This window comes from Ambystoma mexicanum, chromosome 14 (genome assembly GCF_040938575.1).
Source record: "Ambystoma mexicanum isolate Mex_15411 chromosome 14, UKY_AmexF1_1, whole genome shotgun sequence".
NCBI lineage: Eukaryota > Metazoa > Chordata > Amphibia > Caudata > Ambystomatidae > Ambystoma > Ambystoma mexicanum.
The window spans coordinates 411,814,368-411,842,067 of record NC_090940.1 but is presented as its reverse complement, the minus strand read 5'-3'; the positions used below and the strand labels follow the sequence as shown (position 1 = coordinate 411,842,067).

The following is a 27,700-nucleotide window of genomic DNA, read 5'->3' as shown; positions in this document are numbered from 1 at the left end:
TACTCTTCGAGTCAGACATACAGTGCACAGAGGTCCAGCCCAAAGAGCCAACCGTGTGTTACACATCACCTTTGAAGATACGGCATTCACCCAGTCAAGACCGGCGCCTCTGCGGGAATCAGGTGAGCGTTACACACAGAGAAAGAGCAAAGATTGATGTTATTCACAACGAAATGTGTCTAGTGTTACAAAGCTGATCTCGTCGGCATTCGGCGGACCAGGGTGGCCTCACGGTTTCTCCACCAGGCACAGGGTCTTGATTGGAGGATAAACAGTGCCTGAATGATATGTGTAGAGTATAGATTTCCATTGAGCCTGCAGAGGCGAGGCAGAGCACCCCCTGGACAGCAAGTGGTGGAGAGATGATGCAGGATTTGTGCATATAGCCGAGAAGGTGGCCCCTCAAGGGGAAGATATAGGCTCCCCTCCCGCTCGATGCTGATGGTTCCAGATAGTGAAGGCGGGTGGGGGGATTATGTGGCCTCAAAAGGTAATCAGAGGTGTTAAATACAGCCACAACCCCACTAATTTACTACAAGGTCGATGTGGTCTATTTATTACCCAATTCGCCAGGACAACCAGCCAGGGACTCGCCACTGCACAGGAGGATGAGCTGTGGTAGTGCTGTGCGGAGGAGCTGGTAGACAGCGCTGTGGGAAGTGGTGATGATGGTCGCCGATGCGCTGGAGTGACCAAGTCGGCCTGTGTCTGCAGGGGTTCAGGATAGTATGGTGCAGCAGAGCGTGAGGGCCCGTTCACGTACACAGAGCATCCCAGTACCCACACCCAGCAACAAACACCCCAATCTGGGCTTTAGGTCTACAGAACGGCAGATTCGACCCAGCCTCTAAATAGGGAAGAGGGCCAGCATGGGGAGGACCCCTACACCCCCTGGGCCAGTGGGCTGCGCGGGCCGCCCAGAAGTGCTAGTGAAGTATGGAGGCAGGTGTCAGGGAAGCGGAGCCGGTACCGGTCAACTCGAGTACTATGGGAGTCTGGGGATGGACCCCGGTCCAATGTTGCTGTTACCACAGCCCAGGCCTGTGGCCCCTCCGTGGTCTCAGGGGAATTGTGGCCAGCAGGAGTAGGCAGGGCCCGAGAGGACAGAAGCAACGCAGCCCGGCAGTGACACCTTCCAGGACCGGGCCGGCTAGTGAGTGTATCAGTCAGGGCAGAAGTGTCCACAAGAACAATGCGGGCAATCTCACCTCCGTCAGCTAGAAGAGGCTCGCTCAATTCCACAGGCTCCCCACCACGCCAGGGGCTGGCAAGTCAAGGGGGTGCTGCCGAGGGGTCCGAGTGCAGAGAGGAGGAGGGTATGCAGAAGGTCGGGCCGGCCAGGCTAGTCGAGGATCAACAGAGCTTGGGGGAGGAGGCTCGTCCCGAGAATGCAGGGAGGCACGACCCTCCCACGTAGCTGCAGGAGGGAGCTGCTGGAACGCCTGCAATGATAGGGTGATGGAGGCAGCCATGGCTCCAGCTGATTTGAGCTGCACGGCCATGCTGGGCCCCCACCCTCACCAGGCTGCTGGTCTAAGAGGTGCGTGCAGAGGCGGCATCTCCAAACCAGTGTGGGCGAAGTAATAGGGCGGTGGCCGCGTAGGATGTGTCGGGCCCGCACTGCCAATTCCGTGGATATAGCGATCACACTCCTGGGAGGGCCAACGCTCAAACACAGGATTGCAGGAATGTGGGGGGGTCGAGAGCCTCCCCACTGCAGCACATATCGGGAAGGATTTATTCAGCCTGGGTCAGAGCTCTTTCAGGTGGCAGCCATTTCCCAGCCACGCAATAGCACACCCCTCTTTGCACTTTTATGGCTTCACCGTAATAAAGCTAATAAAGTATAGCAGATATCAATGTTCTTCTCTGGAAGAAATGTGTAATCTTCCACTTCAAATTCTGATCCATTTTGTTTGCAGTTACTGCCAGCGCACTGTTACACAATTCAATGATCACAGGGGCTGGGTCTTATAATGAAGCCAAATGGGGGCCCATAGGCTGCTGGGCAGAGATACCAGATAGGGATTTGACTACGACAGAGGTGAGATTTACTGCAGAGATTATACATTCCGAAAGGGGATAATGCATATGCATGAACAGTTGACTTGTGGTTGTGTTTTTCCGGGTTTCAACCTATTTGAGCTAAGCGACCTGTTTCCATATTTCCAGTTGGGTGGTGTCACATATGTGAGAAACATGGAGGTCATATGAACCCTACCTCCAAACAAAGCATTGAAGTTAAGTTCTTATCAAAAAATGCACCACAACAAGATTTAAAGTAAACAACTTTTTAATATAGTCAAAACAAAAAAGAAAAGAAACTCCTGTTTACAGGAGAAGCCGTTCTAGATGATACATGTTTTGGCTGACAGTGCCTTTTTCAAATCTAGGGCATGTATTACATACTGCCTCTGGGTATTCAAACACATATGGAACTAGTCCTAATTCCTGGGTTCACATAATGTCTTGCATACACGGTTGTTAAATTAGAGGTTTGATTTATGTAGTGCCTTACTTGCACGGTTGATGCACACAATGAGTTTGTGTATCATGGAAACGTTGTTTTGTCCATTTTAAAAAACACATAATCAATTAATTAGATAAAAATGCAAAAGCCAATATACTGCTAATAGCCATATTTGCAGTGCCTATCCCTGATAAACTCATCCCTAGATCAAGTAGAGGTTGAGCATAACTGCTGAATGCTTGCTGTAAGCTGATTTAATTACAGTAGTTGAATGGATGGTTCATATCAGATTAGTATAGAAACCCAGTTGCAGGAAATGTAAAAGGCTTACCTAGTATATTTATTATGAAATCCTACTTGGAATTAAATATATAATTGGGGTTAATCTCATCTGAAATAAAATTAACCAATGGTTAGCAATGTAACCGATCTATATATTTTACAAATTTGATATGCGCCACATATTGTGCACACAATGTGGCACATAGACTTGCACGGCTAGTTTGTAAAATGTTGTTTCATCGCACGCGACTGTTTATCTAAATTCAATTTGCTTGAGATTCGACTGTTAGGCTGAGTACAACAACCATATGACCACTAAAATAGTATTATACAAATGCTCTGAGATTAAATAGGTGCAATCAGGAGTATCCGCTTACCGAGTATCTCATTGAAACGTCCTACGCATGGCTCTCATAGTTCTAAACAGCGGTGCCGCTCAGATACTAGTGTTTATACAGGTTGTTAAGGTCGCAGCCAGGAAACCTTTTTCACTTTCTCTATCACGTAAAGGCTGGGCGCCATGTTTTGGGATAAGCAAAGCTCATGGCCAGTTTCACATAAGCTATTTCACAACGATATTGTTACGGTGATCAAAAAAGAAAGTATAAAGTGGGTGTTCAGTTTACGCAACACATTGCAATTTTGATTGTCGGATTAGAAATATTGCGTCAATTTAGTACTAATGCAGATAAGGTGAAGTATTAGGGATGTTAGAAACACGACAAGATACAATAGACCTGTGTCCAAAAGGAAAGTCAGAACATTTTGAACGTGAACACTGGATTAGAAAAGAGAATATAATAACGCTTACATACGTTTCACTTAACAGAGTGATGTAGCCTTGTGTTGTTAGATAAAACTGCATGGTAATTATTTACTAGACCAGGTTATGCTTTGACTGAGGAAGATCCTGAGAATAGCAGTTACCCTTCCATATCCCTCCTGTAATGGAGGTTCAATACTAAAATGCATGTAGATATTTAAGAGTTAAGTGCATACAGTTTGAATATAACATTATTGCGTGTGTGCAAAGAGATACTCTATGTCATTCAAATATGTGCTTGGTTGTCTATCCATGATATGCCCCATTGGCACCGAGAATATGAGTATGTGAATGATGCATTTCTCTATTCCATACAATGTTATTTTCAGATTTAACATTGATATAAATTGTTCAATGTTCATTAACACATACCTTGGGAGAAACCCAAGAGGGTTCAGATTCAAAATGATTTATAAACCGCATCATTATTATTTACAAAAAATGGTTACAGAAATAGAGAAAGTAATTATATACTTCAATCTTGGAGACAAAATGTACAAAAAAGCTGACATTTCACTGTCTTTGTTGAGGCCCACTTCAAGTGTTCTGAATTTGCAGTTCAATCTGGCCTCTGCTTGACAGAGTATTTTCTCCTTGTTTCCATCTCTGTTCTTGAGAGTAATTTGTTGCAATCCAATATATCTGATGTCTTCTTTATGATCCACTTGATGCTCTTGTTGCCAATGATGTGCAAGAGGCAAAAGTGGGCTTTAGCGCCCATTTGAAGTCAAATGTTCTCTGATCCGTGTGCGTAGTTCTCTTATTGTGCTGCCTATGTAAATCTTTGCACATACACATACTATTGCATATACGATATACTTTGATCTACAGCTCATGGCTTCCTTTATCTTGATCTTTGTGCCATGCTTATCCTGGAACATCTTGGTACCTGAGTGAGCATACTTGCATAGTGTGCAGGTCTCACATTTTCTGAGGCCCACATCTTCCTTTTTCAACCAAGTTTGCATGAGAGTAGCGAGGGAGTAGCGAAGGGCTTAAATTGTTTCTTAGTGTTTTGGTCCTTTTGTAAATGATTGTAGGTCCTTCTTCCACAAATCTTGCTATGTGTTCATCCAGTTTGAGAAGGTTCCAATTTTTTCGCAAGATTTGTATGATACTGTAATTGTCATGACATTATGGTGATGAAAAACACTTTCTGTTGTGGTTTTTGACCCGATTTCTCTTTGTGAATGAGTGTGTGTTCCCGTATGGTCTCATTGGCCTTGTCTTGTGCTTTCTTGATATACTTCTGCTGGTATACTCTTTCTTTGAAAGGTTTGGCTCAGAGCTTACATTCCTGTTGAAATATATGTTCATCTTGGCAATTTCTGTGTGCCCGTATGAATTCGCCAGTCGGTATGTTTTGTTTAACTGTTTGTTGATGGCAGCTGGTAGCAAATAGCGTTGAATTGACTGAGCAATTTTTCATCATCTGCATAGATTGTCAGGTCCAAGAAGTTGATAGTAGTTTAGCTGCTTTGTGCCGTAAATACAAGTTCATAATCATTCCTGTTGAGTCCTGTCGTGAATTGCTCAATTTGTTGTGATGTACCTTTCCAAATCATTATGACATTGTCAGTATATCTGGCACACAGAATCACTTGGTCTGTGAATGCTATGTCTCCATAAACTACTTGGTCCTCAAACATTTCCATGAAGAGGCTTGCCAGAGCTGGGGCATATTTAGTGGCCATTTTGTAAATGATCGTAGGTCCTTCTTGCACAAATCTTGCTATGTGTTCATCCAGTTTGAGAAGGTTCCAATTTTTTCGTAAGATTTGTTTGATACTGTAATGGTCATGACAATATTTGGTGATGAAAAACACTTTCTGTTGTAGTATTTGACCTGATTTCTCTTTGTGAATGAGTGTTTGTTCCGTGTAGTCTCATTGGCCTTGTCTTATGCTTTCTTGATATACTTCTGCTGTTATCCTCTTTCTTTGAAACGTTTGGCTAAGAGCAAATGGGCACATACTTGCAGAAGGATATGCAACATACACGCTGTGCAGGGAGATTTCGCCCGCTTCATCATTGGCAGCTACCATGGCGTTTATCCACACGCCCATCAACGAAACGCCTCACCTTGGCAATAGGACGTGGAACTTGCCGCGTGTTACAAAGGCAACGATAACGTGACCTAACATACTTTGCGTCCACACGTCCGGCTGATAATCGTGTCTCTATGATGACAAGGTACGGAACCCATCACGTGTCACGTACTCAACAATCACGTGACACGGTTTCCATGGCATTCCATAAAACAGCACCTGTTCGCGCCATACCTCGCCTCTCAGCTGTAGTTCCTGCTCAGCGTTTGGCATTTCGTTTCTGGATTCTTGCTGTTTTGGACCTGTTCTGACCTCGGACTACTTTTCACGGACTGCCTTTCATCTTGCCCTTTTTTGGCAAGACGTCCTTTGCGGGTCCCGCAAGGGGACCAGGGAGCTAACAACGGGCCCGTTATTAACGGGCCCATTGTTAGCTCCCTCCCCATTCCCATTGAGCCCTATGGGGGCTCAATGGGAATGGGGATGGGTGCATTGAATGAGGAATTACCAGGTCCTCCAAGCTTGGAATGGCCTAGTAATTCCTCATTCAAGGAACCTGGACACGGGTTTGGAGGCAGCCATGCCCTTATTAAGGGCATGGTTGCCTCCAAACTCGTAATGAGGCCCAAAGTATCTCTTTGCGCACACACAATAATGTTATATGCAAACTGTATGCACTTAACTGTTAAATATCTACATGCCTTTTAGTATTGAACCTCCATTACAATAGGGATATGAAAGGGTAACTGCTATTCCCAGGATCTTCCTCAGTCAAAGCATAACCTGGTCTAGTAAATAATTTACAATGCAGTTTTTTCTAACAACATGAGGCTACATCACTCTGTTAAGTGAAACGTATGTAAGCATTATTATATTCTCTTTTCTAATCCAGTGTTCACGTTCGAAATGTTCTGACTTTCCTTTTGGACACTGGTATATTCTATCTTGTCGTATTTCTGACATCTCTAAAACTTCACCTTATCTGCATTAGTAAGGAATTGAAGCAATATGTCTAATTTGGCAATCAAAATTACAATGTGTTGCGCAAACTGAACACCCACTTTATACTTTCTCTCTTGATCACTGTAACAATATCGTTGTGAAACAGCTTATGTGAAACTGGACATAAGCTTTGCTTATCCCAAAACATGGTGCCCAGGCTTTACGTGTTGTAGAAAGGTGAAAAAGGTTTCCTGGCTGCGACCATGGAAACCTGTATAAACACTAGTGTCTGAGCGACACCGCTGTTTAGAACTATGAGAGCCGGCGCTTAGGACGTTTCAACGGGATACTCGGTAAGCGGATACTCCTGATTTTGCCTATTTAATCTCAGAGCATTAGGTGATGCAGGGTTTGAGGAAGTCCATGAAATTCTGGTCTAGGCTGCCACTATCACTGTTAGGTAGGGTAGCCATCCCCAAAATGATTATCCTGCCGAGATTCCTGTACTTCTTCAATAACGTGCACTGCTGTGTTAAGGCGTCCTTTTTTCGATCACTGGAAGTGCTGCTTTGAGAATTTTTGTGCGGCGATACACGCCATAGACTTTCACTAGCAATGCTATATTTACCATACGACAAAGGAGGGGGTGAAATTGCCAAACCTTGAGAGGTACTACCTGGCAGCCCAACTCAGTCATGTAATTAAATGGCTGGCAGATGAGTCCACCTCAGAAACCGACCTACTGCAACACCTGGTGGCTCCCATCAATCTAAAGGAAATACTTTGGGTAACACAGGGAGGCCCGGAACACAACCCACTGGTGGTGAGACTGGGAAAGAAGGTATGGAGGAGAGCGAAAACCTTGCTGAAACTTGTAAACCCCTACTCAGCAGAGGTGCCAATAGCGGCGCGGACACATGTAGAGCTAGCAAGGACATGGCAGTGGTGAGAAGGTGGGAGGGAAAGGGAATATACACATGGGGAGATGTATATGAGGATGGGGTCTTTAGGCAGTTTGTGTCAATGCAAGAAAGAGAAGAAGTGCCGAGCAGGCAATTTCTCTGGTACCAAAGAATCCGTGAGGTGGCCAAGGGAAAGTGGGAGGCCTGGCCAGAGGAACCACAGGCGGACCCCCTACTAACCGTGATGTATAATCTAAACGATGGCTGGCGGCCGATCTCCCGGCTGTACAGCATGCTAATAGACACGCCCAACCCTAAGGGCACAGTACTGAAAGAGCAATGGGAGAAAGATCCGGGTACAGAAATAATGGAGAAGGAATGGGAAAGAATACTGGGCTTTCCCAAAGCAGTATCGAGGAACCATTGCTTCAAACTAATACAATTGAATGTGCTGTATCGCACATACATGACCCCGCACAAGATAGCCACATTTAACAAGGATGCAAGTCCACGATGCCCATGGTGTAGAGGCGAGGAAGGTGATCTAATACACATGTTTTATTGGTATGTGCGAGTGAGAGGTTTCTGGGCACACATACAATGAGCCTGCAGGGAGGCTGGAGTAGCAAGGTATGAGTGGTCACCGAAAGAATGCCTGCTTGGTGCGTACCCCAGAATCAGCAAATACAAACATGTGGTTAAGTTTATGGACATGGCTTGCATATTGGCCAAGAGAACCATCGCCATGTCCTGGAAAACTGCTGGGGGGCCACAATACGAAAAATGGCGCAGGGAATTCGAAAGGTGGGCAGAGGCGGAGACCAAGGTGTGGATGGAAGGGGCGAACAGATCGGAGCCTGACAGCAATGATAAGTGGGTAGCATGGAAAGCGCTGGTCTGGGACATGTTTCACTCATCCGACGACAAACCCCTCTGAGCGTGCCAATCAGGGAAAGAGACACAAAAATCACCTTATTACACCCAACTGACAATGGCCAACCATAGGACCTGGAGAGTGCAAAGAAGAGTTAAGCCCCAGACACTGAGGCGTTTGCCCCAACCGACATTACGAAACAATACATGGCACGTGTAGGAAGTTGTTGGTTTGTTGTTAATTGTTATAAAATACTGGTTTAAATGTAAGGCATGGGGAAAAGAGATATGTTGAAAAGCATGGCTGTAACTCTATAAATGCCAATAAAAACATGTTAAAATAAATTAACCTCAGAGCATTTGTATAATACTATTTTAGTGGCCATATGGTTGTTGTACTCAGCCTAACAGTCGAATCTCAACCGAATTGTATTTCGATAAACAGTCACGTGCGTTGCAGCAACTTTTTACAAACTGGCCGTGCAAGTCTCTGTGTCACATTGTGTGCACAATATGTTGCGCACATCAAATTCGTAAAGGAAATAGATCGAATTTGATATAGATCCAATTGCTAAGCATTGGTTAATTTTATTTCCGATGGGATTAACCCCAATTATATATTTCATTTCAAGTGGGATTTCATAACATATATACTAGGTAAGCCTTTTACATTTCCTGCAACTGTGTTTCTATACTAATCTGATGTGAACCATCCATTCGAATACTGTAATTAAATCAGCTTACAGCAAGCATTCAGCAGTTATGTGCAACCTATACTTGATCTAGGGACGAATAGTTTATCACGGATAGGCACTGCAAATATGGCTATTAACAGTATAGTGGCTTTTGGATTTGTATCTAATTAATTGTTTGTGTGTTTTTAAAAATGAACAAAACAACGTTTCCGTGATACACGAACTGATTTTTGTATGTATCAACCGTGCAAGTAAGGCACTATATAAACCGAACCTCTAATTTAACAACATTGTATGCTAGACATTATGTAAACCAAGGAATTATGCCTTTTTCATGGTTACTTTTGTGTTTTTTCCCTTTTCTCCACCCCTTACATTCCTTCCCTACACCCCTCCGTACTCTCTGTCTTTGGTTACTTTTATTTTGCTTTTTTCTTCTAAATTTGGCATTATGAAACAACTAGTTCCATATGTGTTCGAGTACCCAGAGACAGTATGTTATACATTCCCTAGATTTGAAAAAGCCACTATCAGCCAAAACATGTGTCATCTAGAAGGGCTTCTTCTGTAAACAGGAGTTTCTTTTCTTTTTTGTTTTGACTATATTTAAAAGTTGTTTACTTTAAATCTTTTCGTGGCACATTTTTTTGGGGAGAACTCAACTTCAATGGTATGTATGAACAGAGTGTATACTTTGACACCCTGATTTACAATGACCACTTTCCCGAATGAGTTCCTGCTGGCACTTGTCTTTTATCAGGCATATCTTCGCTATGATGGATGGTAGATGATAATATCGTAGTAAGCTGATCTTCGGTGCTTAGTAGTCACACCGTAATCGCATTAATTGGACCATTTCCAACTGCTTCTAACTACACAGCGTTCAAACTGGTGTCTCATCTACATGGGTTCCCACAGCAGCAAGAGCAGACTCACAGCAGTTGTGGTTCGAGTGCACTTCAATACTCATTTTTGTAATTTTTTTATTTTTAATTAAAATGTTTTAGTTTAGACATAAACTTTTCATTTCATATTAAAAAAAAAACCTTAAGATTTCACTTCCTATACAGTATATTGATTTGTAAAAATGTTTTTACTTTCTTACAAAGTGTCTGATCTAGGACTAAATGCGTTATCATTGTGTGTCAGTTTGTCCATTATCATTTCCCAAAATGTAATGATGATATAGATCCATTTTTTTCATTCCCCGCCATTATTTTATCCCATCTTGCTTCCGGGGTAAGAGTTTCTTTGCAAATGGTAAAATATGATCTACATAAACTTCTTTCATCTTGTAGTTCTGGGCATTTCATAATAATATGATTCAGTGTTTGTATGGTTTCTTTATTTTTGCAAAATCTGCAGTATTGGTTTCCATTAATTTCTTGCTTAATAATTGACAATCTTGCTCTTGTTGGAAGGACATTCAACCAAAATGTCATGAATAATGTTCTAATTCTGTTGTCTGGAAATAGGATTAGATATGGAGGTAATTGATTAAGTGCTCTTATTTCAGTATCATTTATCAAGTTTTCTTGTAGCTAGCTTTTCCTTTAATCGTATTTATCCAGTCATTTCGCATTATTTTTGTTTTTGCATACTGTGGTTGATTGAGTAGCATTTCTGTTGTAATTTCTTCTTGTGTCATTATTTGGGTCATCTGTTGCTTCCATTCATTTAAAATGTTCACATTTATCACGTTTTGATTTGGTCTTAGTATCTCGATGGCTGGAATTTTTTCGTTAGAGATAACCTTTCGATAGAGATGTAATTTCTTCCATGCTACAATTGAAATCATTGACTGGATCGCTATTTCGAAACGTATCCTTGCGATTGGAAATGATATTGGGAGAGCCATGATTCTCCAAAAGATTGCCTCTAGTTTGGGCCATATATTTAAATGTTGTATTGCAAAGGTTTCACTTCCGTATGTTAGAGCTGGGATAACTGTGCTCCTATAGAATCTCATGATTAGTTGGAAGGAAAACTTTCCAAATTTACGATGAATCACTAGTCCTTGTCTTGCAAAGGCATATGCTTTTTTATAAAGTATGTCTGTCCATTCTTTTTTGTCCTTTGTTTGATTAATTGTCAGACCGAGGTATTTGAAGAAATTGACTTTCTCTAACACCGGATCATTAATTTGGAAGATTGGTATTCGTGCTTTCATCTTTGGTTTTGTTATGGCCATTATTTTTGTTTTTTTCACGTTTATTTCCAGTTCATTTTTTTTTTTCATTTATGTTTCCATGGCATTCAGACTATGCTGTAATCCTTGAGGTGTTTGGTCAAGCAAGATAATGTCGTCCGCGTACATCAATAATGGCACTGGTGTTGAATTTATCCTTGGGGGATTCCTTATGGCCTGCCACATTTCTTGTTCAATCTCAGAGCTAAACAGATTAAATAGAGTTGCTGCCAGTGGGCAGCCTTGTTTGAGTCCAGTTTGTACTCCCTCTTTTGTTAACCTTACTCTGATCTTGGTCTTTGAATACAGTGCTTTGATGGGTTGTAATATATGATCCGGGCATTTCCAATTTTCAAGTTTCTGCCATAATAATTGGTGATTGATGGAATCAAATGCTAGATGTAAATCTATGAATGCCATCCAGATTGTTGTTTTCTTCTTCAGGGCTTCATGTTTTAGACTATTCAATATAAATAGGTTGATGTTTGTACCCACTAATTTAGTAAAACCTGTTTGTCTTTTTGCAAATCGGTTTTGTTCAGTTGCCCAAGTAGAAAGTTCTTGGAGTAGGAGGCTCGCATAGATTTTGCCCAATGGATCAAGGAAGGCAATGGGTCGATAATTTGTTGGATCGGCTTTATCCCCATGATTAAAGATCGGTATAAGCGTTGCCCTTCTCCATGTCGCTGGAATTTGTTTATATTGATTGGCTATGCTTAGCATTTGCGCCAATATTTTAGCCCAATGTTCTGGTGTATTTTTTATTATTTCATTGGTCAGACCCTCCGGTCCATAGGCTCTTGATAGATTGAGATTTTTGATGATTTATGCCAATTCATCTTTTGTTCTGGTAATTGTCCAATTTGCCGTAATTTGCTGTTGGGGTTCATTATTATTTGATCGACTTCTGTATAGTTGTGAAAAGTGATTTTCCCATCTTTCTTCTGTCACATTTTGTGTGAGCTTTTGCTGATTCGTGTGTTGAGTATTCAATATGCACCACAAATCACGTGTATTCCGGTTCTTTAGGCATTTAAGGATAGATTCAGCGTCATTCAGCATCATGATGGCTTTATGAGACTTAATCCAATTTCGATATGCCTATTTTGCAGTTTCGATAGCAACAAGATCTATTTGGTTAGAACTTTTCTTTCTTTGTCTACATATTTTTCTGAGTTCTCTTTTTTTTCTTTGATTTGAGGATCAAAATGGTGGTTGTGATTCTGATTAATAGTAGATCCATTTTTCCTTGGTCTGTTATACGGTTCAAGTAACCATTGGTAATCTAATTTTAAGAGTGGAGATTTCTCCGAATTCTGAAAGTTTGCCACCAAATCTTCCATTTGTCCCTGTTTTAATCCCAGACGTGTTTGTTGTGTGTTAAACTCTAAGGCTGGAAGTAATTGTTTTTGTCTGGGTGCTCCACTGTCAGCCCAGGTTAAAATTAGAATATGGTGGTCGCTGTTCAGAGATGGTACTACCTCCATCCATTGTCTAGCAGCAGAAATTGTTGCAGATGTAAATATATAATCCAATACTGCTTTCGATGTTCCCTGAGACCAAGTCGTAATGATTTGTTTTTGCTGTGTTTGATAAATACCCACATTCACCATGCCTCTGAGGTCCATTTCTTTGGTCCATTGTCTTTCCTTTGCTGTCAGTTTATTCATCTCTTTTAGCTTGCCCATTTTATCGACTACACCAATATTCAGGACTCCCCATATCACAATGTCTAGATTTTGACATTTTGCTAATATGAGATCAAGTTTGGTCATGATTATATCTATAAAGATCAATTCATTAATTTCTGCAGGGTTCCAATATAGATTAAACACTAACAATGTGGAAAGATCCTTTTGGTAAAAATCATGTTTGGTTTCTTGGTTCATTTTCTGCAGCACAATATATCGAGCAGGATTCAAAAACGTATTGTAGCCATTGCATATTAGGCAATGTGAGAGCCATGTCTCTTGAAAGCATATTATTTGACTTCCCATCAAAGGTGAATGCATCTGTGCAAACAGATGATCATGTACCCTTGTATTCCATGAGATCAGTTTCGTTTCTGTTAAATTTCTCACTGTTGATTGTTATAAATACTGCTAATCTTGATCTTTTCCAGCTCTGTGTGTACCTTGTGGGTAATTTCGATTAAATTACTTTCTATGTGTCTCATTTAGTGTAGTGCTAGATAGAGTCTTTTGAGTCTGATGTATGCTTGAAGTATATGATCTTTAACTAGTATCTGTTTCTCAGTAGTAGCTGCAGTCACTGAATTCACGTTGGAATGGGTTTCGATTATTGAACCGGGCATCATCTGACTTTGTCTGTTCTTTGGGCTGATATATTTAGCCTTCTATGCAATAAAACCCTATAAATTCCAGTTGCTTTGCCGTTTTATATACTTCTTGCATTATCATGGATGTCTTTACTTCAATTTCAACTCTATCAAGTGACTGATCATCCATTAATCTCACCGAGTTAATGTCACGTGATCTTAGATATTTCAGTTCCGGGTTTGCTCCAAATAGTCGTAATATGTTGGTTCGATTGAGTATCACTGGGCCTTTAGCATTATCACGTTGTGATAAGGGTAGCACAAATCTTTCTTGATTTTTTATCGGATCTATAAATGTAGGCGTTCTCAGGTGTGGAAAGGCGAATTGTCTCTCCTCACCATGTAAAGATGGTAATGTTTCTAGAGAACTTAATTCAAAATGTGCCAAATGTTGGCCTTTCATTGTCGGTATCTCTATGCTTTCTTTCATAATTGTTTTCCGTAAAACATAAGATTCCTCGATTTCTTCACCAGAAATATCTTCACATGTCAAGTCTCTATTGTTGTTAATTGGTCGATTTATGTCTGGGTATTGATCAATTATAATCATGTCCTCGTTTTCTATTTGTTGTGATTCTCTCAGTTCATCATAGACTTCATGTAATGAGAGTTCCATTAGTTCCACTTGTTGTCTTATTTCTTCTTCTTCTTCTTCTTCTTCTTCTTCTATTTTTGAAACGATAGCCTGTTTCTCATTTGTTTTTGGTTCTTTACTTTGGACATGTTGGGGTATTTGATCATTTTTTTCATTAAACAGATGATTCGTAATTGATGGTTGCTTATCTTCGCCAGATGCAATTTTTTGTAAAAATGCGCTTGAACCATTCTGCTTTTTGTTTATTTTCTTATCTATCAGTTTCTTGTTGAGTGGAATATTTGTTGTAGTTTGCTTTCCAAAAATCTGAAATGCCTGTTGTTCAATCTCCAGAGGGATCTGTGAGTATATCCTTATCGTCTCGATCTGGTCAGCCAAGCGTTCTTTTCTAATGTCTGTAGTCACCTGATCTCCCTTCTTATTTAGATTGCTCTCCATCGGTTGAGATTCTGTCAGTTTTGTAGTTATTTTAGACATTTCTTTCATCAAAGACAACAGGGCTGTTGTAGTTTGCATTCTCTCAATCCTGTCAGGACTAGCAATATCTGCTTGTCTCGATTGCCATAATTGACTTGTCTCTGCTTCCATCTCTAGTCGTTGCTGTATCTGATGTATAAAGCTCTCTATATGTGTTTGTTTTGTGTGCATCGAAGCTATGAGTGTCGCCTGATCTTTTATTGCCTCGACATTTGCCTCATGTAATTTAATCAAAGGAATCAATGATTGTGAGGTTGTCGTTATCAGAAGATTTTGTAGTTCATACATTGTAGTTGGGAGTCGGGCCAAAGGCTGGTTTGCCGAATGGTTTTCTCCTGGTGAAGATCCAACTCTATTATTTGGTATTGGATACGTTGTTTCCCAATTTAGTTGTTGTTGATCTTTTTCTGATACACATGAATGATCCTTTTGGTCTTCTTGGGCCCTGTGCATGTCGTTCGGCAAAAAGAAGAAATTCAAAGCATTTTGGTTTATTGCCGGAGTAGATGTAGAACAGGGTATTGATTTATTTCCATGCACTTGTTCATCTAACTCTTCCCATCTTTTATCGTGTGGGCTCATGATAAAATCTAGTTCTTTAATATCTAAAGAGAGCCGTGGAAGTTGGACCGATTTTTGTTTTTTTGGTTCAAGTCTCGGTAAGTCTTTTGCCATTTTCTTCTCTTGAAGTTGTGACCATAGTGCCCTTGCTCTTGTCACTTTTTCTTTTCTGTTAGTGGTTCTCTGTGAATGATCAATTAGAGTGTTAGCAAGACTTTTTCTTTGTGTGTCTGCATTGAACTTCTGCTTGCTTCTAGGATTACTCTAACTATTTCATCGGTTTGGGGGGCACTTGGGGTAATTGTCTCATTTGACTGAGATTGTTGGGGTTGGTGAGAGGTATAAGGTTCTTCTTCTCTCTCCAACTCATCCCTTTCGGATGGAGCAGGATGCATTTCGGCTCTTATCATGTCGTTCGATTTTCCCTTATTTTCTGGCAAGTCTTTTTGATAACTGAGATTTGAGAGGAAAATGATGTCATTTGCTTTAGCTTGCGGTTCAGGAGAAGTGGGGTTGAGATTTTCTTCTTTCTCCTCATCATTCTCCACTAGCGGCGCTATCTGACCTAGGCTCACGAAGTTTCCTGCGGGTAAAGTTTGGCACTCAGGTAGAGAATCTCCTGTCATTGCAACATTGTAATTGTGTGTGTCCTCTTTTCTTCTTCTAAATTTATTGGTTTGCTGCAAGTTACTGGTAGACGATAAAAGAGTATTGGTAATGAGACATTATGTTTATCTATTACGGAGTGTGCACGAGGGAGATATTGGGACTTATTTAACCGTTTCATTTTCAGCTTCATTGGGCTTTGAATTTTCTTCAGATGTTTCTGAAAGCTCTTTAAATTGGGATTAATTTGCTTACCAGGCTTTTTATTTACTTATATGGGTCCTCTTGTTTCACTCTAGTTAATTGAGGATCCTGTATCTTGCTATGTTATATCAAGCATAGATTGAATTTTTGCAACAGGAGTCATCTTTTTCTTTGTTGTTTTCAGAAAGATTTGAAGTATATACAATTGTCGTTCATTGTTTATGGTTTTCTCAGTTATAACATCCTCTGTATCTATTTTCCCTCTGCGGCGGGTCCCCGGGCCTGCCTTGGTTGACATTAATGATTATTTGGTTTGGATGATCTTGGGGTTCTTGAAGTATGCATCTGCCCTGAAAATGGATCATTAGTATGCGTAGTTTGTGCTTTATTGTCAAAAGGATTTGGAATTATACAGATGTAATGACACATGTGAGTGGGATCAAAGGGCGATGCCCCACAGTCTCCTCCTCACGTAAAACATTTTTCTTGGTATTTATTTTAAATGAGTTCTTATGGCAAGTCAAAGCATTTGTGATGTTTGTCGTATGCAAGATCAAAGGGCAACGCCCCACAGTCTCTTGCTCATGACACCAGTATCTCTTTATGCAATTTGTTTCAGAAATTAATGAAATTTGTACTGGTGTAGCTTGATTTACCTGAATAATATCGATCACAAATCTCATCAGGTTATTATGTAACTACAAGATCTTGTACTTCTCATGAGAATAACAGCGTGTAGTGAGGTGATAAACACAGCTCTTCCTAGAGCAGCAAGTCAAAGCAGGGGTGGGCGCGATGTAAGACCCACGTCCACACGCCCAACAGCCCAACAGAAATCACGCGCCCTTGTCTCCAGTGCGGACTTAACGCCACAAGGGTGTTGTGGTTTCACCTTTGAAGTCAGCTGGAGGCGGGGGGCGTGGCCTTGGAATCTGAATGAAAACGGCTTTCCCTTCTTCCTTCTTGCAGCACTTGCGAGTTATAGTATTGATATTTTCCAGCCAGTGTTTTCCCAGAGCAGCAGGAGCACAGTGGGTGAAACAGCAGCTCCAGGCAAAAGTCACTGCTCAGTTCGCGCAGTGTAGCGCACACACACAGAACAGCCCAACAGAAATCACGCGCCCTTGTCTCCAGCGCGGGCTTAACCGTAAATATCACCCTATTGCACCCAACTGACAATGGCCAACTGTAGGACCTGGAGAGTGCAAAGAAGAGTTAAGCCCCAGACACTGAGGCGTTTGCCCCAACTGACGTTACAAAACAATACATGGCACGTGTAGGAAGTTGTTGGTTTGATGTTAATTGTTGTTATAAAATACTGGTTTAAATGTAAGGCATGGGGAAAAGAGGTACGTTGAAAAACATGGCTGTAACTCTATAAATGCCAATAAAACCATGTTAAAATAAATTAATCTCAGAGCATTTGTATAATACTATTTTAGTGGCCATATGGTTGTTGTACTCAGCCTAACAGTCGAATCTCAAGCGAATTGTATTTAGATAAAAAGTCGCGTGCGTTGCAGCAACTTTTTACAAACTGGCCGTGCAAGTCTCTGTGTCACATTGTGTGCACAATATGTTGCGCATATCAAATTTGTAAAGGATATAGACCAGTTACATTGCTAACCATTGGTTAATTTTATTTCAGATGGGATTAACCCCAATTATATATTTCATTTCAAGTGGGATTTCATAGCATATATACTAGGTAAGCCTTTTACATTTCCTGCAACTGTGTTTCTATACTAATCTGATGTGAACCATCCAGTCGAATACTGTAATTAAATCAGCTTACAGCAAGCATTCAGCAGTTATGCGCAACCTATACTTGATCTAGGGACGAATAGTTTATCACGGATAGGCACTGCAAATATGGCTATTAACAGTATAGTGGCTTTTGGATTTGTATCTAATTAATTGATGGTGTGTTTTTTAAAATGAACAAAACAACGTTTCCGCGATACACAAACTGATTTTTGTATGTATCAACCGTGCAAGTAAGGCACTATATAAACCGAACCTCTAATTTAACAACATTGTATGCAAGACATTATGTAAACCCAGGAATTATGCCTTTTTCATGGTTACTTTGTGTTTTTCCCCTTTTCTCCGCCCCTTACATTCCTTCCATCCACCCCTCTGCACTCTCTGCCTTTGGTTACTTTTATTTAGCTTTTTCCTTCTAAATTTGGCATTATGAAACAACTAGTTCCATATGTATTCGAATACCCAGAGACAGTATGTAATACATTCCCTAGATTTGAAAAAGCCACTATCAGCCAAAACATGTGTCATCTAGAAGGGCTTCTCCTGTAATCAGAAGTTTCTTTTCTTTTTTGTTTTGACTATATTAAAAAGTTGTTTACTTTAAATATTTTTGTGGCACATTTTTTGGGGAGAACTCAACTTCAATGGTATGTATGAACATAGTGTATACTTTGACACCCTGATTCACAATGACCGCTTTCCCGGATGAGTTCCTGCTGGCACTTGTCTTTAATCAGGGACATCTTTGCTATGATGGATGATAGATGATACACGTAGTAAGCTGATCTTCGGTGCTTAGTGTTAAGAAAGGAAGAAGGCAATGTGCACGGAATCTCACAGTGTACAACTTTGAATCTAAATATGTGCATACAAAACCCAAGACTTGTGTATACTAAAACCCAGGAGAAACAATAATACCTATATATGAAAAGGAATGTGGGGTAAGCACTTAGAACCTCCTTATGACTGAAAGGAAAGTCGGCAAACTCCTTACCCACTATGCTATTACAGATACTGACAGCGCTAAACCCACGTAGAGGGCAAGCAAGGACAGGATCTGTGAGCTGACACTCTGGATGATACAGAATAAGGAACTTAGAAACTGTACTCACGAGGACCGGAAAGACCACTTGAATGTCAGTAAACTCACGAACCCAGTTGATCAAACAGGAACCCTGAAGGCTATAACAGCAATGGGTGGAGGAAACTAAATACATAAGACCCTAGTCAAGGGGCGAGTACAAATAGTGATATAAAATAGTGAGGAAACAAAAGGGCATTTACACTGGGACTAGTTACAATAACACCCACACCTAATAATCCATGGGAAATGAATGCAGAAGTGAGATGGAAAACATGGAATGGATCCCAATAGAAAGTAGGGATCAGGAGCAGGGAAAATGATATCACAAAAGGAAACCTTGAGGCAGGAAGCTAAATCTATAAAGGGAAAGACTAAAGCATCAGGTTTTTCAGTAGCAAAGGACAGCAACAAAGAAACAGAAAACACAGGCGAATTGGGCAGCATCAAAGGGTAAAGCACAGAGACAGGCTGCCTGCAGACAGAGGAAGACAGAAAGGGAAATCCAGTGAGCAGAAATCAATTAAGCACAAGAATCCGAAATCCAGGGCAGAGGAACAAGAAACAGGAACTGGGCACTAGGCACAAAAACTAGGAACAAGGAACAGGAACTAGGAACTCGGCACAAACGCTAGGAATGGAACAGGAACTAGGTACTAGGCACAAACGCTAGGAACAATGAACAGGAACTAGGTACTAGGCACAAAAGCTAGTAACAAGGAACAAGAACTAGGTACTAGGCACAAAAGCTAGGAACAAGGAACAAGGGACCAGTCACAACAGGAACACAGCAACAATGACCAGCGCTGGACTGAAGCAAACTGAGGCTTTTAAAGCTGCTTAACGAGCACACACCTCAGGCGTGCTGTCTGCTGCACCTGCAGCCACAGGTGTTGCCTATCCTCCACCCAGCCTTGTCCTGCAAGGGAGGAGGTGAAGCAGTGAGCCAGGCATTCTGGGAAGCATAGTCATTTGATTAAAGTAGCAGTAGCATGCTGGCTGCCAAAAACCTGGAATGGATCCGGAAGGGAAGTAATTTGGGAAATAAGGTTTTAGCGCTCCCAATTCATCAGGACACTGTAGCATAAGGTTCGGAGGAAATGTCCAGTAGGGAATAAACCCCAAAACATGCCCCCAAGTGGCGGGAACGGGAGCGAAGGGAGCGAGCCGTGACACTATACCTCCTCCCACGGCCGACTCCAGGCGGCCGTTACTCGCACAAAACATCTTCTTTCCATGACAGGAGCGCTTTGTCTTCAGAAGTGGCACTGACGGAAACGATGACCCACGGGCAGAAGCAGAAGGACTGGAATGAATAGAATCAGGCCGCAGTCTATAAGAGCCACAGGCAGGTTTTCAGTGAGGAAGAGACTCATGGGTCGAAGAAAGGCATGAAGGACTTGCAGGACCTGAAGCAGATTTGGAAGGTCCAGGAAGCTCAGTCTCTGGGAGCGAACACTCATACATCATTGAGGAGGGAGGCAGGCTGGTGCAACATGCTTTGGACAATGATTGATGGTCTGGTAGCCCCCCTGCTGAGAGCGGACACACAGGAGGTGAGAAATCAGCAGGTTTCAGGAAATGTTCATGTTCAGACAAAGAAGGTGGCGGCCGAGGTAGAGGTTCGGATCTTCACTCATCATTCACCATTTGATTAAAGGCCTGTGGTTGAGGGTGACCAAGGTTCGACTGCATCTGTCCCACGCCTTGGGGGCCTGGAAGTCCAATGGGTTGTACGAGGTTGGCACTCCTGGTGTCAGTCATGTAGCCACCTTGTTGCACATGGAATACAACCGCAGGAACGTTTGGCATACCGATAGGAGTGATAGACGCAGTACTTGGCACATCAGGCACATTCGCAGCAGGAGCAATAACGGGCACATTTTGAACTGCAGCAGTCATATCCTTCCTTTGGCTACTAGCACCCGAATGGTGCAGCAGTTGGGGGGCCGTGCCCGTCCCTTCCTTCAGGCTCATGTGGGATCCAGCAACAAAAAGACTGTCAAGCGGCTGATCCAAACCGGCCCCCAAATGTGAACCGTCCAGCCCGTTATCCTGGTTGGCTACTTGTTCGATGTCTGGGCCATGGCGGATGGTATCCGTCTCCCATTTGTAACACTCCAGGCAAGTCCAACGGCCTTGCATGTAAGGCCCTCCCGAGTCGTGATCCAGCTTGATGTTTCTGGCAGAAGATTCAGACTCAGATGTAGCATATGCGGGAGGTGCTGATTCTACAGTCAAGCAGTTGGGAGAATTAACTTGTGTAAAAGGCAGGCCTTCTGGTGATCCTCCTGAAGCATAAGAAGGGCAGATTGGACGTTCATCCGTAATAAATGGTTGGGATTTAGGAGGTAGCTCTGAAGTAGATGAATCTGCAACACGATCAAACAGAGCAGACAGGTGCACCTCCGATATTGGCAGCGAGGCTGAGCAGGATACAGGTCTTTCATGAACTGAAGCCAAATTAGCAGTAGGCTCTGGGACCGAAGACAGGCACTCAGGATGTGCTACCGGAGGCTCCATGGCTGAAGGATAATCCGCTGGATGAGTCACTGTAGCCGAAAACAGGCATGCCAGAGGAAATTCAGAGGCTGAGGGCATGCAAGCTGGAGCCGTCTCGTTAGCTGATGACAAACTTGTCAAGGTCTTTGACTCTGACCACGTACATGGTGAAGGCTCTTGAGTGATTGGCAGACATAGCAATTGTTCATTGATTGAAGACACGTTAGACAATGATGACTGCAGAGCCATGGACTGGATAATCGAAGAGTCAATGGTTGTAGGAGGACAAACAGAAGTCCCAGAAGTCGACAGACACATTTGTGGCTCAGGAATGGAATGCACCTTTAGGGCGGTTGACTCCTTGGCACCAGTAACCAAAGACTGAGCTGTAACCATGCCGTCCCTCTCCTTAGTGGATGACACAGAGTCTCTTCCTTTGTAAAAGTCAAAATCAACCAGAGGAATCACCATAGTAAAGTCTCTGTTAATCAGGATTTCGTCAAATGTCCATTCCTCTGACTTAGCTTCTGAAAGTGGCATATTAACAATCAACAGTTCAGGAATTGCCTGCCGGGTCTTTGGTTCAGTACACTGTGGAATGAGTCCATCAAAACATGAATCTTGTACTGTCTTTGACTGTTCATTGAGACAAAAATTGGCAGAAGAAGGAGCGAACACAGAGGTAGCATCGTTTTCCACATCAGCTTGAATGTCTACTTCAGTCTCAGCAGCTAGATCAAGGGCTGAACCTAAGCCTACAGTAGTGACTGATTCTGTGTATGCCACCATTGTGGATTGTGTTTGGAAATCAGAAGCATGTATGTGTTCAAGCTCAGAATTATGACAAACTGCTACACAGGAAATCTTAGGTAAAGGAGTGGCTTGTAAATCTTCAGTTAACGGCAATTCCTGACAAACGGTAGAACAATTGTCAGAACCTGTGCCCTGAATAAGTGTTGTGCTAGAAAGAGAACTTTCACTCCCAATAGAATCTTCATATTGACAAGTATCATGACCTACAAAAACCTCCACACTCAGGGATTGAACAGTATTCACTTCATCAACGGATAAAGTTTGAGGTGTATTCAGAAAAGACCGTAAAGTCTTATTCTCCTCTAGTAAAGTAATGTATTCTTGTTTTAACTCCTCAAGTTCAGCTTTTAGCATGCCCCGCCTTAACTGTACATCCCTATCAGTAGGCACAGGGGAAGGCATGGTGGCATCAGGGCTGGATCCTGCCCTAACCATCCGGGTGTGCACTGATTGTACATTGTCATTTGCTGCTTGCAGGTTTTGTGATCTATACTCACTCTTACCGACTTGGTCTGTGTTACCCTTAAGCAGACTACTGACATCAGACCTCTTGACATTAGGGACTACAGTAAGTACTTGTGCAGAGGAGTAAGCAGTTGACTGATGGCTGAAAACAGAAGATATGCAATGAACCCCTCCATTCTTTATGTTTGAATCATGAAACTGTTCAATCTGAGGTAAAGCACAACTGGAATCATGGGGTTCAACAACAGACGTTCTCGTGTGTAATAAATCTAACAGCGTGTTGTTTTCCGCTGCCAAGGCTTGTGCGGACATAGAATCTGGATCAAAATTAAAGACAGAACTAGGATCAGGCAATGTACGATGGGCCATCCTGTGAGTAAAATACTCCGCACGTAAATACCCATTTGTATCAAGGAGTTCTTTTAAGTCAGGATCAATGATTTGATTGTCACAGGTAGACTTAGGGGAAACTTTCTGTACTAACTTGTTAGTTACCTTGCTGCCTTTCTTTCTTAAACTGGCCATATTCAAACGGGAATAACGGCTGGTCATTCTGTTAAGAAAGGAAGAAGGCAATGTGCACGGAATCTCACAGTGTACAACTTTGAATCTAAATGTGTGCATACAAAACCCAAGACTTGTGTATACTAAAACCCAGGAGAAACAATAATACCTATATATGAAAAGGAATGTGGGGTAAGCACTTAGAACCTCCTTATGACTGAAAGGAAAGTCGGCAAACTCCTTACCCACTATGCTATTACAGATACTGACAGCGCTAAACCCACGTAGAGGGCAAGCAAGGACAGGATCTGTGAGCTGACACTCTGGATGATACAGAATAAGGAACTTAGAAACTGTACTCACGAGGACCAGAAAGACCACTTGAATGTCAGTAAACTCACGAACCCAGTTGATCAAACAGGAACCCTGAAGGCTATAACAGCAATGGGTGGAGGAAACTAAATACATAAGACCCTAGTCAAGGGGCGAGTACAAATAGTGATATAAAATAGTGAGGAAACAAAAGGGCATTTACACTGGGACTAGTTACAATAACACCCACACCTAATAATCCATGGGAAATGAATGCAGAAGTGAGATGGAAAACATGGAATGGATCCCAATAGAAAGTAGGGATCAGGAGCAGGGAAAATGATATCACAAAAGGAAACCTTGAGGCAGGAAGCTAAATCTATAAAGGGAAAGACTAAAGCATCAGGTTTTTCAGTAGCAAATGACAGCAACAAAAAAACAGAAAACACAGGCGAATTGGGCAGCATCAAAGGGTAAAGCACAGAGACAGGCTGCCTGCAGACAGAGGAAGACAGAAAGGGAAATCCAGTGAGCAGAAATCAATTAAGCACAAGAATCCGAAATCCAGGGCAGAGGAACAAGAAACAGGAACTGGGCACTAGGCACAAAAACTAGGAACAAGGAACAGGAACTAGGAACTCGGCACAAACGCTAGGAATGGAACAGGAACTAGGTACTAGGCACAAACGCTAGGAACAATGAACAGGAACTAGGTACTAGGCACAAAAGCTAGTAACAAGGAACAAGAACTAGGTACTAGGCACAAAAGCTAGGAACAAGGAACAAGGGACCAGTCACAACAGGAACACAGCAACAATGACCAGCGCTGGACTGAAGCAAACTGAGGCTTTTAAAGCTGCTTAACGAGCACACACCTCAGGCGTGCCGCCTGCTGCACCTGCAGCCACAGGTGTTGCCTATCCTCCACCCAGCCTTGTCCTGCAAGGGAGGAGGTGAAGCAGTGAGCCAGGCATTCTGGGAAGCATAGTCATTTGATTGAAGTAGCAGTAGCATGCTGGCTGCCAAAAACCTGGAATGGATCCGGAAGGGAAGTAATTTGGGAAATAAGGTTTTAGCGCTCCCAATTCATCAGGACACTGTAGCATAAGGTTCGGAGGAAATGTCCAGTAGGGAATAAACCCCAAAACATGCCCCCAAGTGGCGGGAACGGGAGCGAAGGGAGCGAGCCGTGACACTTAGGAGTAACAGCGTAGTCGCATCAGTTGGACCGTTTCCAACTGCTTCTAACTACACAGCGTTCAAACTGGTGTCTCATCCACATGAGTTCCCACAGTAACAAGAGCAGACTCACAGCAGTTCTGGTTCGAGTGTACTTCGATACTAATGCTTTGAATACACAATCTAAAAATAGGTTACTACACAAAAAGGTATTTTAGTCCTTCTTTGATACAGTCAAGCAACATGTCATGCATGAACAGGTTAAATAAGCCGTGTAACAAAATACATGTTTAATTTATCGATAAGACATCATGAACACTAAATACATTCCTTTCTTCTTTGCAGAGATCTACAGTCATTGAATGATGCTACAGTGGTCGCTGGTATGATATGTGATATACATTTTTACCAGCCAGCATGACACATTTTTCCATGATAAAAGTCTGCCACAGCAATAGCACCCTAAACCTACTTATCTGCCACTGCATGCCAAGACCTTGTGATCATAAATAGGTTGCAGACGGTAGCTCAATAGAGTAAGTGAAGGGATGTCAGGATGTACATACCTTCAGGGACAGCTGAACTTTGTTTCAGTCTGGTGACAGGATAATAAGCTACCCAATTACATCAGTTACTCTGGGACACTTGCAGACCTTGGTATCCTTGGCCACAGTAGGTGTTGGGTTTCTTGCTGGGGTCCCACTCATGCAGATAGTAGTCACATGCATGCTTTTTGTCTAGGTGGATCTCTCCAATCTATATATTGACATTTCCATTTCAAATGGTGGACATCTCTCAAACAGCTTTTCTTGCTTCTGGGGTATCTATAGCAGGATAGGTTCTTTGGAAGAAATCACAAACAGACTTCTAATCTCTGTGAAGTCAGTTCAACAAACATTTAATAGTGGCTCTGCAAGGAGAACACATAAACGAATACAACACGACACTCCAACACTCCTGATTCTGCATTACCCACGTCCATCATCTTAGATAGATTCTTAATACATCAAAACCAGTGTTTCTGGCAAAAGAATGAATGACTTCATTAAAAGGGATTTCACACCTTCCGAAAACATATGTACGGAAACAGTCAAGCCCGGTCTCTCCAGGGTTACCCCTTACACTGAAAGGAAGGCATGGTATCAACAGTAAGACAGACACAAGCGAACACAGTTCAAGGGTGTTTATTGAACTTCAAAAAGGGTTTGAAAAACACCTATTTAATCCTAAATCTACAGATGGGAGCAAGTTACGACCATCAAATAATAATAACGCAGTCCTAGTGGTGTCTTGTCAAAATAAAAGGGCCTATACTAATAAACCTATTGCCAATCCTTACCTATAAATTGTTATGACTTTTTAAAATTGCGATATAACATTTAAATTTAGATTGGTTCACTGAACCCTTACCTGCCGGCAAGAAGATGCCGATAGAGGGGAGCTTAACTGATTCCACTCCTGGGCCTAAGGTGGGGAGACAGGGGCAGAGGTAAGGCCGGGGAAACCCTCCTGGGAAAGAAAACCTGTGAAGGTAGGGGACAGAGTCCCGGGAAGAGATGAAGAAATGACGTGTCAGTACACTCAATAGAAGACTGGATAGTCTTGGCAAGTGGTGAAAGAGGTTTTCAGAGGTAGCCTTTCACCAACTTTGAAAAAGAGGTATGATGCACGTGTTACATTAGTGGACACTGATGCACGCGTTGCGTTAGTAAAAAACAGTTGCATGAGGAGCCTGAGTAGACAATGATGCACGCGTTGCGTTAGATATGTCTGCTGCACGAGTTGTGCGAGATTTCATTGGTGCACTGATGCACGTGTTGCGTTAGTAAAAAACAGTTGCATGAGGAGCCTGAGTAGACAATGATGCACGCGTTGCGTTAGATATGTCTGCTGCACGAGTTGTGCGAGATGTCATTGGTGCACTGATGCATGAGTTGCGTAAGCACAAAGAGGGATGATTGATCCGTGTATCTAACAGCAGCCGTTCGGATATGGATTCTACTCGGAAATGCGGTTGCCTGATAACTAGTATAGAGTCAGGAATAAAGGAACGCAATAGCGTGAGATTTCGGCACCCGGGTAGCCGGTTATAGTATACGTGGCGGTAACTGCATAAACACTTAAGTTGCAGCCTGGAGGAATAAGCATTTTCTTAAGAAATGAAGAAACGTGTACTCGATAAGGGTAACTGCACATAAAGGTTGCAGTGCGACGGAGCTGAGAATACGAAGCGGAACAGAACAGGCAGAAAGAGAAAGTCACAGGGGAGGTGGCATGGGAGAGGACGCAAGAAAAAAAAGGAAGAAATACACTTACTCAGTTGGAAATTCGGGCAGCGAGGCACAGAGTCAACTTTGTAGCAACGGACCGGTTGCTATTCTCGAAGTGATTTTAAAGGAATAAGGGTGGAGCAATGGTGGACATTTTTTAAAGAAACTAGGCGCGGATGGTGCAAGCAAAATGCAGACCCTTTGGAAGCCATGTTGGAATGGGGGAAATAGTCTATTTCCAAAGTTTCCTCCTATTGCATAAAGAATGGCCAAGTGTGACATAAATACAAATAGTGTGGGAAACTGTGTTACGAAAAAGACATTTATTTTCACAAAATGATATGTCAGGATATTCAGGCCGTTGGCCTTCCTTCACCACGTTTACAGCACGGGACAAGGTGGTACACTGGCGCTTAGCAAAGTCTCTGGCTTCTATAGCACAAGGATACTGTTCAATCATTAGCATCATGGCCTTCCGTGCCCAAGTCTCTTTGCCTTTCAAAGTCTCTTCTTTCAGAGGGCCATTTTCTCTCATAGTGACCTGTCCGTGAGAACGTGTTTGTGTGGGGTTTGAGTTCCTAAGTATCTTACCTGGTAGGATGGGGTAAAGGTGTTACAGGGAAGGGCATACCACATCTCACCATCCGGTGTCCCACTCCCCAAAGACCCCTCACCCAAGTGATGCTCCTGCACTGGTCCGCTCACATTAACTGGATCCAAAAGCGATGGTCGAGTCCTGCCCACCTAGGTGACAGATCCCCGGGACTAGCGGGTGAGGCACCTTTAGGTTTCTCACAACACCT

General features: G+C 42.4%; 1 protein-coding gene across 3 annotated transcripts in view; it reads right to left on the bottom strand.

The window, feature by feature from the left end:
* Positions 1 to 27,058, bottom strand: part of RAD51 (RAD51 recombinase) — a 709,369-nt gene extending 682,311 nt beyond the window's left edge. Inside the window, exons 1-2 of one of the 3 annotated variants that reach the window (XM_069637566.1) lie at positions 26,944 to 27,058; positions 26,038 to 26,150 (exon numbers count right to left, since the gene is read on the bottom strand). The gene's annotated coding sequence lies outside the window, so the exon portion shown is untranslated. Of the gene's footprint in view, positions 1 to 25,193; positions 25,347 to 26,037; positions 26,151 to 26,943 lie in introns of those variants that run through there. The other 2 variants (XM_069637568.1, XM_069637567.1) reach the window with 2 other exon arrangements.
* Positions 27,059 to 27,700: the final 642 nt, after the last annotated feature.